The sequence below is a fragment of the Nannospalax galili genome, unplaced genomic scaffold (assembly GCF_000622305.1).
Source record: "Nannospalax galili isolate Female #2095 unplaced genomic scaffold, S.galili_v1.0 scaffold180, whole genome shotgun sequence".
NCBI classification, from domain to species: domain Eukaryota; kingdom Metazoa; phylum Chordata; class Mammalia; order Rodentia; family Spalacidae; genus Nannospalax; species Nannospalax galili.
Genome location: NW_008348199.1, coordinates 3,868,368 through 3,883,622, shown reverse-complemented (window position 1 = coordinate 3,883,622; position 15,255 = coordinate 3,868,368). Strand labels below are relative to the sequence as shown.

The following is a 15,255-nucleotide window of genomic DNA, read 5'->3' as shown; positions in this document are numbered from 1 at the left end:
AATTATAGCAGCAGTGGCCCTGCTGGTTAAGGATGCTAACAAGTTAACCCTGGGACAGGACCTGCTTGTGGCAACCCCTCATGCCCTTGAAGGGGTGCTCAAGCAACTCCCCGATCGATGGTTGAGCAATGCCCGATTAACTCATTATCAGGCTCTGCTCCTAAATCTGCCCAGGATCACCTTCCAGGTACTGACGGCCCTGAACCCAGCCACACTAGTGCCAGATCCTGATCTGGGTACCCACTCCACAACTGTACTGAAATTCTGGCACAGGTGCATTGCATCAGACCTGACCTGAAGGATGTTCCCTTGCCTGACGCCGAAGAAACCTGGTACATGGATGGAAGCAGCTTCATCAGAAATGGTAAAAGGCATGCTGGGGGAGCAGTCACAACCACCTCGAGAGTCATTTGGGCCGAGCCACTGCCAATAGGTACATTGGCCTAAAAAGCTGAACTGATCGCGCTTAACCAATGCCCTAAAGATGGGTAAAGGAAAGAGACTCAACGTTTACACAGATAGCAGATATGCATTTGCTCACTGCCCATATTCATGGGGCCATCTATCAAGAGAGGGGCCTCCTTACTGCAGAGGGAAAGACTATTAAAAATAAACAAGAAATCTTAGACCTCCTGCAAGCCCTCTGGGGCCCAACAAAACTAGCCATAATCCACTGCCCAGGTCACCAAAAAGGAAACAACCCCACCCAGAAGGGAAATAATCTGGCTGACAGGACAGCTAAAGAAATAGCCCTGACCTCCACAATCCTGCCCATTCTTGTTGATCCTGGAGCAAGGGAACTGCCTAAAACTCCCCACTATAGCCCCGAGGACTTAGTCTGGATACACATTCTCCCTATGACTCAATGCCTAGGGGGCTGGTGGAGGACAATGGATGGAAAAGTTATCCTACCTCAGAATTTAGGTGTAAGATTGCTCAAGAAAATACATCAAGCATCACACATGGGCACCCGAAGGATGCAAGACTTACTAAGAAGGGCCAAAGTTAAAATTCAGGAAGGAAATCAAGCCATTGAAAAAATGGTTAGGCATTGTCAATTAACCAACTCAGCTCCGACCCATGCTAACCCAGGATCCCGGAACAGAGGGACACAACCGGGTACGTGTTGGGAGACTGATTTCACTGAGATCAAACAGGGAAAATTTGGATATAAATATTTACTAGTATTCATAGACACCTTCTCTGGATGGACTGAGGCCTACCCAACCAAGCATGAGACTGCTCACGTGGTAGCCAAGAAGCTAACTGAAGAGATCCTGCCCAGGCATGGTTTCCCAACTACAATCGGATCAGATAATGGGCCAGCCTTTGTCTCTCAGGTAAGCCAGGGAATAGCTACTGCATTGGGGGCCAATTGGAAACTACATTGTGCTTATAGACCCCAGAGTTCAGGACAGGTAGAAAGAATGAATAGAACTCTAAAAGAGACCTTAAATTAGCTTTAGAGACTGGCGCAGACTGGATGGCTCTCCTCCCCTTTGTGCTTTTTAGAGTAAGAAACACTCCATACCAGATGGGTTTGACCCCCTTTGAAATCATGTATGGAAACCCCCCTCCTATGATACCTAGTCTCCAAGCTGACCTGGTATTGACCTTAGGAGACCAGGACCTGCTGGACTCACTCCAACGGTTGCAGCTAACCCACCAACGGGTCTGGCCGCAACTCACAGCCATATATGAAGCTGCTCTTCCCCCGCAACCCCACAGGTTTAAACCAGGCAACTGGGTCTTCATCCGCAGACACCAACGGAAAAATTTCGAGCCAAGATGGAAGGGCCCCTTCGTGATCCTCTTGATGACTCCCACCGCACTCAAAGTGGATGTGGTGACTTGGGTGCACTACTCCCACTCAAAACCTGCTGACACGTTTGCAGTCCCAGAGGATTATAAGGGAGACACCTGGAAGGCATCCCCGCACCCTTTGAATCCATTCAAGCTCCGCATCCGACGAGACCCTTCCTGCTAACCTGTCTATTGTTGACATTGAACTGCTTATCGGCTGATGGCACCTTTCCTGCAAGTAACATGAATCCCCACATGTCCCAAACTTAACTTGGGTAATCACCAACCCTGCTACGGGGACAGTCATCAACTCTACCTCCAAGACGGCCTCCCCCAACACTTGGTACCCCAACTTTGGGTTGACCTCTGTGACATCTTTGAAGGAGAATGGGAACCTCATGACCAGACCCCCTTTCCTCCCTTCGGCTGCCGAGACCCCGGCCCCAGATCACGCATGTGAAGCCTCGCCATCTACGTTTGTCCAGGCCACGGATGCAGCAGACAAGTTAAGAACAAATGTGGGGGACCTGGGGATTATTATTTCACCAACTGTGGCTGTGAGACCACCGGCACATACTGGTGGAAAGGGTCATCAACCGGGGATCTAATAACCCTACAACAGGCCCCCAAATCTACCACCCTGGGATGGGGAGGGACCACTGGGGGCTCCTTGAACCAACCAAAATGTATCTTCGGTATCCGCCCCCTCTTTGTCTAAAACCTATAAAAGGCTCCACTCTCCCTTACTCCAGGCTCTCAGCACTGATCCGTTGAGTTGGTGAGGTCTGAGAGCCCGAGCTTAAGCCTGACTAAACCATAAACCTTTGCTTTTGCATTTTGGTGTGTTGGGTCCTCGGTGGTCTTTTTGGGGTCCAGTGGATGAGGTACAACAGGAGAAAACTCAGAGACTTTGATATTGCTGCTAGACTCGTTGTGGGGTTCACACAGTGCAACAATGCAGAATGAACCCAGCAGAGGTAAAGCACCCACAGGGCAGAGTCCTGCAGAGTCACTCTCGGGTTCCTGTTGTCCTCTTCCAGTGGAGTCCAAAGGACAGTTATTATCTATTGGCACATGTATAGAGTATTAGTGCCAATTGGAGATTACTCTGTCCCATGATAGTCAGTACCTGAGTTCCAGCTTGATTTTTTGACAATCGAACCCTTGTGCACTTGAGATTAATTCCAAGAAGCTGGATGCCTTGCAAGTCACATTGATTCTGACATACCATAATAATTTTTCACATAGACCAAGGGCATGAACTGAAGCTGAAGGGAAACAAACAGTACCATCGGGCAGTTTACCAGAGTTGTACTGGTCAACACCAGAGATGGCAACAGGCCCGGCAATCCTTTGCAAGGTACAGGGTATGACATCCTAAACCTGCTGGTACACTTTCCATCACTGGACTTATTAGCAGGCAATGAAGGCAGGTAAATCAGCCCCGACTTAGCGCACCCCAAGGTGAAGGCCAGCACCCAGTCACCACTGCTGCTTCTTTTTCATGACTTTATACACAGCACTCCAAAAAGTTGGAAAATTGAGGGAGGGCAGGAAATGTGCCAGTATTAACATACAGAGTTAACCATCAGGCATCAGAAGATGCCCTGGGAATGCTCCATGTCGGCCTAGGGGGCAGCCACCCTCCTGATCCTCTCAGTGAGCAGAGCCCAGCTGTCCCCCTCCCCTCACCCCTGAACCATGTGGAGTTTCCTTTCAGGCCTGGATTGAGCTAGAAGAAACCATTATGCACCCCAACCTAGCGTGCCACCCTTCCATTACTGGATTCAGTAGGGCCAACAGGCATGGAGAGGCAGGGTGTGAGGCCGGGGGCTGCATGCCAGCACCAGTCAGTGAGACATGCCCAATCACTGGGACAAAGGTGGGCAGAGGGGAAGGAGGCAGCATGGGAAACAGGGGAAGAGAACAGCTCCTAGTCCTGGCTCTCCTGCTGCACCGTGTGGTCCTGAGCTCCTCTCCACCAACCTTCCCTTCAGCCACACCATAGATGCCACAGGGATTCCCCACCTGGATTCTGCTGTGACCCTTGGGTCTTTGATCTTTGTAAGTTTGGATCTCCAGCAAGTGTCGTACCTCATCCACAGGACCCCAAGAAGACCACCGAGGACCCAACACACCAAAATGCAAAAGCAAGGTTTATGGTTTATTTGGGCTCAAGCTCAGGCTCTCAGACCTCACCAATATAACGGATCCGTGCTGAGAGCCCCGGGTGGGGGAAGAAGGGGCTTTTTATAGGTTAGAGACAAAGGGAGGAGGGGAATAATGGTGTCACATTGTGGTTGGTCCAAGAAACCCGCACGTGCCAACATACTTTTAAACTGATCAGGTGTACAGGATGCAGCCGTGGAGGTTTCTTATTGGTGGGTGCTATTCTCAGGGTTGTGGAATGCGCTGACCACCATCTGTGTGGTCAGGAGTCTTCATTTTTACTCTATAGGGCAGTGTTCATGCCCGGGCTTATCTAAACTCTATAGTTTCCTGGAAGGGGAACGGCAAAGGTGGGGGCAGCAGGTGGGCATTCCAAGCATTTTACAGAAGCTAAAAAGAGCAATTAGTCGGGGGTCAGGAGGGGTTGAATGAAGAGTGTCTCAGGGTCCTACACAAGGACAGGGACCTTTGACTTTGATGAGCCTAGCAAGGAGCACTGAGGTTAGTCCAACCTTAAAAGTTCCCATAGTAATTACCAGTCTCAATACTATTCAAAAGTCTGTAGTCTAAAGTATCTTCTGAGACTCAGGGAAATCTCTTAACTCTAAGCCCCTGTGAAATCAAAAGACAAATTACATACTCCCAACATACAGTGGAATGGGATACACGTTACCATTCCAAAAGGGAGGAATAGAGGCATAGTGAGGAAATACCAGACCAAAGCAAGACTGAAAACCAGCAGGGCAAACACCCAATCCAATAGCTCCATGTCCAGCTTCTGGGACTTTACTTCCAAAGGCATTAGATGACTCAACTTTGCTGCATGCAGCATACATCCCTCTTGGGCTGGTACTATTCCATGTATGCAGGTCTTCTTGACAGATGCCTCACAGCTCCGGCATCACAAACATCTCCTCGGGGTCTCCATTGCCAACCGGGCTTTACCTTCACAGCTTCATGAAATGGCCTACCAGGGCCTTCTTTATGCAGAAGAACCCCTGCTCCTGGGGTTGCCTGGCCTCAGTGGCTCTCTAACACCTTGGAGGAGAAACTGATGACCACTTAACTCTTGCATTTTTCATGCCTCTAATGCCAGCACCAGGTGAAGGACACTGCCAAGTTTGGCTGCAAGTTTTGGATGAATTCCAGCCTGCTTTATCCATTTTAGAAGCTTTTCTCTTTAGTGGCCTCAGAAGCATTTTTCTTTCACTAGTTGGAGGTTTAACTGGGAGTGATCTTGCCCTGGAGGCACTCTCTCCATTGTTTAAGTGCAAATCTCTAGGCCCCTCCTTAATCACTTTAATCTCCTTATCAAAGGAATCCTCTCCAGCACATCCCTCAGCTCCAACATTTTCTTCCTTGTGCTCTTTTTCAGTCCAAACTGTACATTCTGTATTTCTTTCTGCCCCATTTGTTTTTTTTCGCTGTAGATCTGTATAATCTCCACTAATAGCCAAGCCACCATTTCTAAGTTAGGCTGTCTTGAAATTTCTTTCATCAGGGAAATTAGTCCATTGCTTTTCAACTTAGCCTCAGACAAGCTCTTTGGCTGTGGGCAGACTCCATCCAGACTCTTTGCCAAAATATCTCAATTGTCATTTAAGTCCTTATTTCCCTCTGGAGCTACATTGTTCTCAGCACAACTTTAATCCAGGCTCCTACGAGAAAGGCCTTTTAAGTTCTGCTTACAGCAATCAACTGCTTTTCTAGTCCAAACTTCCAAAGTTTTCTGTACCTCTTCCAAAACCCTAGTGGTCAGGTTCTTCACAGGCCACAGCCCACTCTCTGGTACCAATTATTCCATTAGTCACGTCTCTCTTGCTGATATAGAAACACTAACCTAAGCAATTTATAGAGGGAAGAGTTTATTTGAGCTTATGGTTCCAGGGGAATTAGTCCATCATAGCGGGAAGGGATGGTGGCAGGATGTGGCTGGAGCAGGAGCAGAAGCTATGCTCTTAAATCTTAAAACAGGCACAGGAAGCAAGAGAATGACTGGAGGTCAGGCAAGGCTTAAGAACTCTCTAAGCCCACCCCCAGTGACGTACTTCCTCCAGTGTAGTCACACATTCTAAGACCTCCTAAAACAGTGCCACCAACTGGGGACAAAATGTCCAACTACATGGAGCCTATGGGGGACATTCTCATTTAAACCATCACAAAATGATTTCAGTTTTTCTCCATTTAGAATGATATTGGCTGTGTATTTTTTATATATGGCTTTAATTATGTTGAGGTAGGTTCCCTCCAGTCCAATTCCCTCTAGGACTTTTAACATGAATGCATGTTGGATTTTCTCAAAGACCTTTTTCTACATCTATCGAGGTGACTATGTGATTTTTGACTTTATGTCTATTTATATGATTTATTACATTTATTGACTTATGTATATTGAAAAATCCCTGCATCTCTGAATAAAGCAAACTTGATTGTGGTGGATGACTATTTTGATGTGTCTATGTGTTTTTTTGTTGTTGAGAATCTTTGCATCTGTGTTCACTAAGGATAAGGCCTATTTTTTTCTTTTTATTGTGTCTTTATATTGTGTTGGTATTAGAGTGATACTGGCTTCTTGGAGTTTGGGAGTTCTCCCTCTGCTTCTATCTTTTTGAATAATATAAGAAGTATTGATGGTAGATCATCTTTGAAAGTCTAGCAGATTTCTCACGTGAATGCACTTGGACCTGGGCTTGTTGTAGTCAGGAGGTTTGTATGACTGTTTCATTTTCCCTGTTTATAGGTCTGCACAAGCTGCTGCTCTCTTCGTGGTTTAACTTTGGTGTTTTCCCTTGCTTCCCTCTGACTTCCCTCCCTTCCTTACAATCTTTCGGGTGTTTTGTTTTGTTGAGACAGGGTCTTACCAAGCTGTCCAGGCTGCCCTTGTACGCTCTGTCCTTCTGTGCGGGTCTTGAACATCAATCACTCTTCCTGCCTCAGTCTCCCAAAGGCTCTAGTGCAGGCCTGGCCACTGCCGTTCTCTCAGTACAGCATTTTCTCATAGTATTCATGTTTTCTAGTAATGGGGGCTGAGGCACTTGGTGGTGACTACAGACTGCTATGTGAGGACACGTACGCACATGGGATAGGGGCTGGATGGTAGGAACCAAAGGGATGCCACAGGACTGGTTTATTGTGGATGAGGACCTGAGTTTGGGACATCACTGGAATTAGAGTTCTGACGGGCGGACCACTGCACAGAGCTGGTAGGGGGATGGTGCTGTCAGAGTGCCAGAGACTCTGTGGCCACTGGGCCGGGGCTGTCCAGCAGGGACCGAGAAGCTAAATCTCTGCAGGAGGCAGGTGAAGAAGAGGAAGAGCTCCATGTGGGCCAGCAGCTCCCCGAGGCATGCGGCGGCCTGTGGGTGGGAGCAGAGGTCAGTTGGTCTGGGGACCTCACTCCACCCTACAAACCACCCTGGGAAACGGGGCAGGAAGTGTGATACTGTTCCATGATCCAGGCGACCCTCGAAAGGGGCCGAACGCCAGGCCCTCCCCTCACATACCTGCTGAGAATGGCACAAAGGCCTCAGGCTTCACAAAACCGCCCTGGGAGTCCAGGAAGTGTTCTGGGTGGAAGCAGCGAGGCTTCTCCCAGGCTCTTTCATCCTTCATCACCAAGGACAGGTTGGCAATGAGTCTTGTCCCCTGGCAGGAGACACATGGTGTGAACATGGACTAGGATGGGGACACCAAGACCCTGGTCACTAAGTTGATATGCACAGCTTCTACCTGCACACACCTGACTCTGTCACGGAACCTTAGTTCTAGAAGCTTCTCAGCACCTTTGCTGAGTCTATGGAAAGGCCCTGTAACACACCTTCCACAGGTGTCCAAACAGCCAGGCCTCTCCCTGTGTACAGTTTTTCCCTACTTCCCAAGGGGCTTATTTTGATTTATCATCTCACTTTCCTGGGGACCCTGTGGACAGTGTCTGAGGTGTACACACACCCAGATCTGACCAGTCAGTTATATTGGACATCAGGATGCGGTAGTTTAGGTCTTTTTTGTATACCTAAACAATACATTCCTTGTATCCAGGCATGCTGAGGTAGGAGGGCCCATACCTGCCTTGGGGATGAGGAAGCGGTGTACTTCAATGCTCCAAGATGTGATGAACGGCATAGTCAATGGAACGATGGCCCCTTGCACTGCACCTTGTGAATCACAGTATTAGTGAAGGGCATCTGCTCCTGGTCTGCCATCTCTGGGCGCCGAGCCTGCCCTATGACTTCATCAGTCTCCTGTTGGACTCGTCCTGGAGGGACAGCATCTTCTCAGCAAATCAGTCTCAGGGGACTTGAAGTTCTACCTTGATTTTAAGGCCGATTCTATGTGAGAAAGACAGCCATCACTATTGTGGGAGTCGGGGTCAAGTCAGTGGTGCGAGTCACAGGTATCCAAAGGAAGCTCGGAGAGTGTATCTCAGCCTTTGCTCCATTTCCTCCACCTCAGCATCCTGCCCACAACCAGACTCACGTTGTGAGTCTGTGGGTAGGGGATCATGAGCAGCAGAGCCCAGGTCAGTGTTGTTGAGGTGGTCAGTATCCCTGCTCCAAACAGCTCACCCACCACTATGCACAGATTCTCATCAGTGAAGCTGCTCTCAGGTTTTCCCTTGGCCTGAAGGAGAAAAGGTGAGTTCCAAGGAGAGAGTGGGGAGGTTCCAGCAACATGTCCCATTGTCTCCAGGCCACCCAAGTGCTGGGTCACTGGGTAATGCCCAGGCCCCGTCCTGCCTGACCACACAATTCACAGGACCTCTGCCCACAGCCCCTTCCTCTGTCTCTTGCAGGTCCCTTACCTTCTCCATCTCAACTAGAAAGGCATCAGTCAGGTCTCTGGGTGGCTGGGCTGGGTCCTGGGTCATCTTGTGTTCAGACACCACCTCATCTATCATGTCCATGACTACCTTCTGCTCTCTGAAGACCTTGTCAGTCAGGGATGGGATGCGCAGGAGGATTGGGAATGCATTCAGCACCTGGGACAAACACAGAAGAAAACTGGGAGCTTCATCTAATCTAATCTAATCCTCTAATCTAATCTAATCTAATCTAATCTAATCTAATAAATTACTAGTTAAATTATCATTATGGTGTTTATGATTTGTTTGCCATGATGCATATGTGGAAATCAGAGAAGAACTTGTAGAATCATTTTTCTCAACGTTTCATGAGTCCAGGGATCCAAGTCTGGTTGCCAGCCTTCCTTGGTAAGATCCTTTACCTCCTGACCAACTAAGCGGACCCTGGGAGCTTTCTCGATCAGTGATCACCTGGACCTGTCTCAGTTCCCAGCCTCCTCCACAATGGACCCAGGCCCTGTTTTTCCCATTTCACCTGCCTCCTCCTCACACTTAGCCCTTAGGCTCTCTTGTAACCCTAGGTTTTTAGAGGCAATATATTATGTCAGTGATCTCACAGACTTGTATGACTTCTATGCAGACATGAGTACACGGTCTAACCCTTCCTAGAGCCCTTGATCTTAGTCCACATCTCTCCTTCAGTCCTCTGTGGTTTTTCAAGGTCCAACCCTTCATCCTGCAGGCCTTCGTCCTTGCCCACTTCCTCTGCATCCAAATTCCTTTGGGACGATCAACATCATCGAAATGGCTTGGCAGACCTCTGTGAGCTCTGTACCTCAGGAATGAAGCCAGCGACAACTTTCAAACTTTCATTCATTACTTTCAACATCTTGATGAAGTAAGGGTCTTCATACTCAAAGCGACGGGCAAAAATAAGGGAGATCACATTGCACGTGGCTTTGTTCAGGAGGGTGTAGGGATTGAAGGGACGCCCTGGGAGTGGACATATAAGTGAAATTACGGCTCCTACCTCAGTTTCCCCACCTGTACCCCTCATCCATCACCCACCTTTGTGATCAGCAAAGGCGGCAGAGAGGCAGCCGGCCTCCTCGGTCACCCACTCCTCCAGTGATTTCTTCCCAAGCTGGAGTTGCGCAAGGTGGATACAGAGAATCTCCGCTGCTCTCTCCACTCAGGCCCGTAATGTGCAAAGACCACACCTGCAGACAAGCATTCTGTGTGACCAAGAACTGGCCATGTTGTCCTCTGCTTCTAATGTTCCTTTCTCCCTGGGTCAGTCACATCTGAGGCCCCTCAAATGTTGGTCCCTCACAACAGCTCATGCCCTTTGTGTAGGCTCCACCTGTGATTTCAGACTTTTAAATTTCTCAACTGCATCATCACCCCTGATAGACTTTATCCTTCGTCTGTTCTCTGATGCCATCTCTGCCCCCACACAATCTTTGCCTTGGGATTTGGGCTTCCTGCCCATATGTTCAAGGACAGGTATTGATGGTCAGTCTGCAGTGTCCTCTCCGCAGTTCACCAGCACTTCCTGCACAGCGTTCAGTCCATTGATCACAACCACTGGCTTCTGGGACATCTGCAGGCTGAACATACTACCATAGCGCAGCTGCAGCTAAAGGGGAAAGTCAGAGCACCTATGAGTCGACATTGCCAGCATCCTAAAGATCCAGACTTAACACACAAGCCCTGATGTGGGGTGTGTGTGTGTGTGTGTGTGTGTGTGTGTGTGTGTTGCTTGTTATTGAACTGAGATCCTCACATTAGCTGGTCAAATGCTCTACCCCTGAGCCTGAGATGGTGACTTGTGGCTGGTTTCAACTAGTTTAAGTTTAACAAAGCCCTCACATTAGATATGATCATCCAGTTGTCCCTGTGCCAGGGCCAGGTGCCTGTTATCAGGTGCTTAGCATCTCATCACACAGGGGGAACTCAGGTTCCTAGAGAGGAGCACAGTGCCTGAGACCACACAGCAGCAAGAGATGAGAGCAGACACGACCCTCTCCCCATTTTGGCTTCTTGATTGACATGCTACACTGGACCCTGACATCTCTCCTCCATCCCTAGGACCTCCCCACTGAGTGGATCAGAATGAGGCCTACTGGACTTCTGTTCTGTCCAGCTGATCCCAAATCAATCTCATCCCAAATCTGTACATGTTGATGCACCTGGCCTTTGTCCTGTCACAACATTGCCCTTCAAAACTCCAGAGTGTCTTCTGGCCCTGCAGTCCCCTTCCCTAGGAATCCTTCAACATCTCCTCTCAGGGGACCAGTCTGTGGAACCACTGTGCTGCTAAGGGTTCCATGACCTCTGCCGCCCTCCACCACCATCTCCCTCACCTTGTACATGCTATCTGGTATGTTCTTGAAGTCCATCTGCAGCATGTTGCCCAGCAGAGGTAGCGACACGGGGCCTGGGGGGTAGCGGGCAGTCCAGCGCTGGCGCCGGTGCATCAGGTCCACCAACAGCAGGAAGATGGCCGTGAATACGACCAGAGGCCACAGTCCATCCCCAGTCAGCAGTCCCATGTCTGCGTCACGGCTCCCCAGTCTTCGGGAATACCTTGCGGTCCTCACACCACACACTTCAGTCGGACTCTCTTACCATAGCCTGAGCACCTTTGCCTTATAAAGGAACCAAGGCTGCCCTTTGTCCTCTGCCCCCAGCCAAGTTGTTATGTTTACTGTTTAACAAGCACGTATAAGGAAGCATCATATTGGTCAGAGTAGATCAGCCCCCGAGGTTCCTGCCTTTTCTTCCCCCCAGTTTAACCAGTATAGGGCATCAACATCTGGAAGCCGAGCTCCACAGAAGCTGTGCACAGCAGCCGTGTCATGCTGGGCTCAGGAAACATGGAAAGCAGACATCCAGTGACCCCTGCTCCAACTTCATGGCCATGAGGTTCAGAAGGGACAGTCAGTTGACGTGCCATGTAGGTAGAGCTGTGAGGGTCTTGAAGACATTGCCTCAGACTGGTATAACAGCTTCCTGGAGGTCTCATCGGCCACTTTTTGGCAGCAAAAGAGGGAATGACTGAAACTTAAGGCCAAAATACCTTTATCTGGCAACAAGTGCCACTCAATGTCTTGGTTTTGAGTGAAGGGAAGAGAGAGGCAGGCAGCTGGAGCGCATGGAATTTTGGGTACAGGTTTGATCACGCAGATCTCACAAGCTGGGGCTCGGCAGATGTGGATGAGAGTGCTGGGAAATGTTCAGCCTGAAACTGTCAGAGAATCACAGGGAGGCTGGCAGGTCGGACCAGGTACTGTCCCCTGGAGGCCGCTGTCCTTCATTTACTCTTTTCCTTGCTGGGTCAAGTCCTCTCCCAACATTCTTCTTACCAGGGATGAAGGACTGTGTTGTCTCTGGCCCAGAGGCCATGGTTAGGATAGGCCAGCCATGAGGAAGCAGGAAGAGGAGCCCGGAGCCTTCCAGCTATTGGCCTTAAGGACCAGGCACTGCTGGTCACTGACAGGCCACTCAGTGCTCCTTGCTAGGCTCAACAGTCAGAGGTCCCTGTCCTTGCTGGAGATCCAAACATAAAATCAAAAACTCAAGGGCTGCCACAGAATCCAGGCGGGAATCCCTGTGATGTCCTGTGGTGTGGCTGAGGGAAGGGTGTTGGAGAGGAGCTCAGGACCACACGGTGCAGCAGGAGAGCCAGGACTAGGAGCTGTTCTCTTCCCCTGTGTTTCCCATGCTGCCTCCTTCCCCTCTGCCCACCTTTGTCCCAGTGATTGGGCATGTCTCACTGACTGGTGCTGGCGTGCAGCCCCCGGCCTCACACCCTGCCTCTCCATGCCTGTTGGCCCTACTGAATCCAGTAATGGAAGGGTGGCACGCTAGGTTGGGGTGCATAATGGTTTCTTCTAGCTCAATCCAGGCCTGAAAGGAAACTCCACATGGTTCAGGGGTGAGGGGAGGGGGACAGCTGTGCTCTGCTCACTGAGAGGCTCAGGAGGGTGGCTGCCCCCTGGGCCGACATGGGGCACTCCCAGGGCATCTTCTGATGCCTGATGGCTAACTGTGTATGTTAATACTGGCACATTTCCTGCCCTCCCTCAGTTTCCCACCTTTCAGGAGTGCCGTGTGTAAAGTCATGAAATTGAAGGAGCGGTGATGACTGGTGCTGGCCCCCACCGTGGGGTGTGCCAAGTCAGGCCTGATTTACCTGCCGTTGTGCTAATGAGCCCAGTGAGGGAAAGTGTATCAGCAGGTTTGGGGCGTCAGACACACAACGGCATCCAGCTTCTACGAGTTAATCTCAAGTGCACAAGTGCTCAGCTGTCCAAAAAATCAAGCTGGAACTCGGTTTCTGACTATCATGGGACAGGGTGATCTCCGATTGGCAATACTACTCTATACATGTGCCAATAGATACTTAACGACTGTCCTTCGGACTCCACTGGAAGAGGACACCAGGAACCCGAGAGTGACTCTGCAGGACTCTGCCCTGTGGGTGCTTTACCTCTGCTGGGTTCATTCTGCATTGTTGCACCGTGTGAACCCCACAGCGAGTCTAGCAGCAATATCGAAGTCTGAGTCTTCTCCCTGCTCCTTAGTGGGAAGTGATGGCAGAGTCACTGTGCAGTGTGACTCCCTAGAATGACCGTGACTGAGAGTGCTGCCTTCTCAAAGCTTGGTTTGGACGAAGTAAGACTAAGGGGTGGGGGTGGGGTGTGAACTTTTCATCCCTCAGTGGTTACTGCATCCCTCTGGCATGAGGCCATGGCTGCACTGTGATCAGTCAGTACATATGGAATTAGAGACAAGAGAAGCAATGCCCGAGGCGGAGAACACCTTTAAGGGTTTACCGTATGAGGGCAAATTCACATGAGAAGAGAGGGTGTAACTTAGGATGATTCTGAAAAGGCTCCCTGTTCCTTGAAAGTAACTGCCTAGGGAAGTGTTTTCCTGGGTCAGCCTTCATAGTCTGATGCCACTGTGGTCCAAGTGGACCAAGAATCCTTGTGATCTGGAATCAGTACCTGGTCACACCGTCCACATGGTACTCTTTTGCAGGCATTTAAGATACAGCATTGAAGGGACTGTGGAGACTTGCACCATAGTTCTGTTGAGCTGATCTGGTCAGGCAGCGTGTGAAGGGTCTGAGTCCTCACGAAGAGAATGCGCTGTGTGAAGCTGTGAAGGTGAGGTCCATGCTGCAGTGAGAGCTCAGCATGTCGGACATGCCAGGATCGTGGGACATTTGCTAAGGGAAGTTGTAGTTGCGGCCTGGAGCCGACTCCACTGAGAAGTGTGTGTTACATACAGGCAGTAGCCCTAAAAGGACGTGGCTTCCCAAGCCCTTTGGAGTCATGATGATTCCACCATAAGCCAGATGCCAGCCGGTGCCTTGCAGAATTTGAGTTTGCCCTGCTGACTTTCATCATGTCTAAGTCTGGTCATTCCTTGCTAGGCCGCAGTCATTCCTTTTTGGAGTGGGAATGTTTATCCTGTTTTCCATAGCAGCTGTGCTGGATAGCTTTAGTGTCAACTTGACACACCTGGGTTGAGGGATCCTCCATTGGGGGATTACCTCTATTGGACTGGCCTGTGGCCATATCTGAGGGGTATCTTCTTGACAAGTGATGTATGAGGGCCGAGCCCACTGTGGGTGGTGCCACCCCTGGGCAGATGGGCCTGTGTTGTTTAAGACAGCAGGCTGAGCAGGGTTAGGGGAGCAAGCCAGTAAGCAGTGTTCCTCTATGGAGTGCTCAGAATTTGTTGCTGTGGAGCTTGGAACAGTTATGCTGAAAGAGCTGTGAACAGTGGAGGCCTGGCTTGTGAAGCTTCAAAGGTAAGTGGAGACTATCAGCTCCATAGCTGTTCCTGTGATGTTTTGAATTGAGAATCTGTGGGTTCTGGTTGGCTGGGGCTGAAGAATCTTAAAAAGAGACCAGAGCCTGAAGTAAGGCTTTTGCTTTGCTGGGACAATTGATGCTGGTTAGCTGGAGCTGCAAGATCAGCTGTAAATAACAAGAGACCAGCATCATTGTGGTGAAATCTTCTGGGAGGTACTTCCTCACAGTCAGAACACAGAGGGGACCCGAAACTCCATCTCTAGCTGGAAGCAGGACTTGGTAATGTGTAAGAGTCTCCTGCATGGTTCTGGTGTTGAAAGTGTGAAGGGGTCACAGAGAGCAGCTGAGGCTTGGCACGCAGAGGCCATAGGTGAAAGCGCATCTTCAGTTGTTGGGAGGTCCTTCCTCACAGTCAGAACACAGAGAGGACCCGAAACTCCATCGCTAGCTGGAAGCAGGACTTGGTAATGTGTAAGAGTCTCCTGCATGGTTCTGGTGTTGAAAGTGTGAAGGGGTTACAGAGAGCAGCTGAGGCTTGGCACTCTGAGAGGCCAGGAAAGGCCATAGGTGAAAGTACAGCCTTAATTGCAGTGAAGATCCTAGGATTGAAGGGGTCATGGAGAGAATCTGAGGCTTTGCACCCAGAGAGGC

At 49.9% G+C, this 15,255-nt stretch overlaps 1 pseudogene; it reads right to left on the bottom strand.

Annotated features, from left to right (window-relative positions):
* Positions 1 to 11,407, bottom strand: part of LOC103743516 — a 25,087-nt pseudogene extending 13,680 nt beyond the window's left edge.
* Positions 11,408 to 15,255: the final 3,848 nt, after the last annotated feature.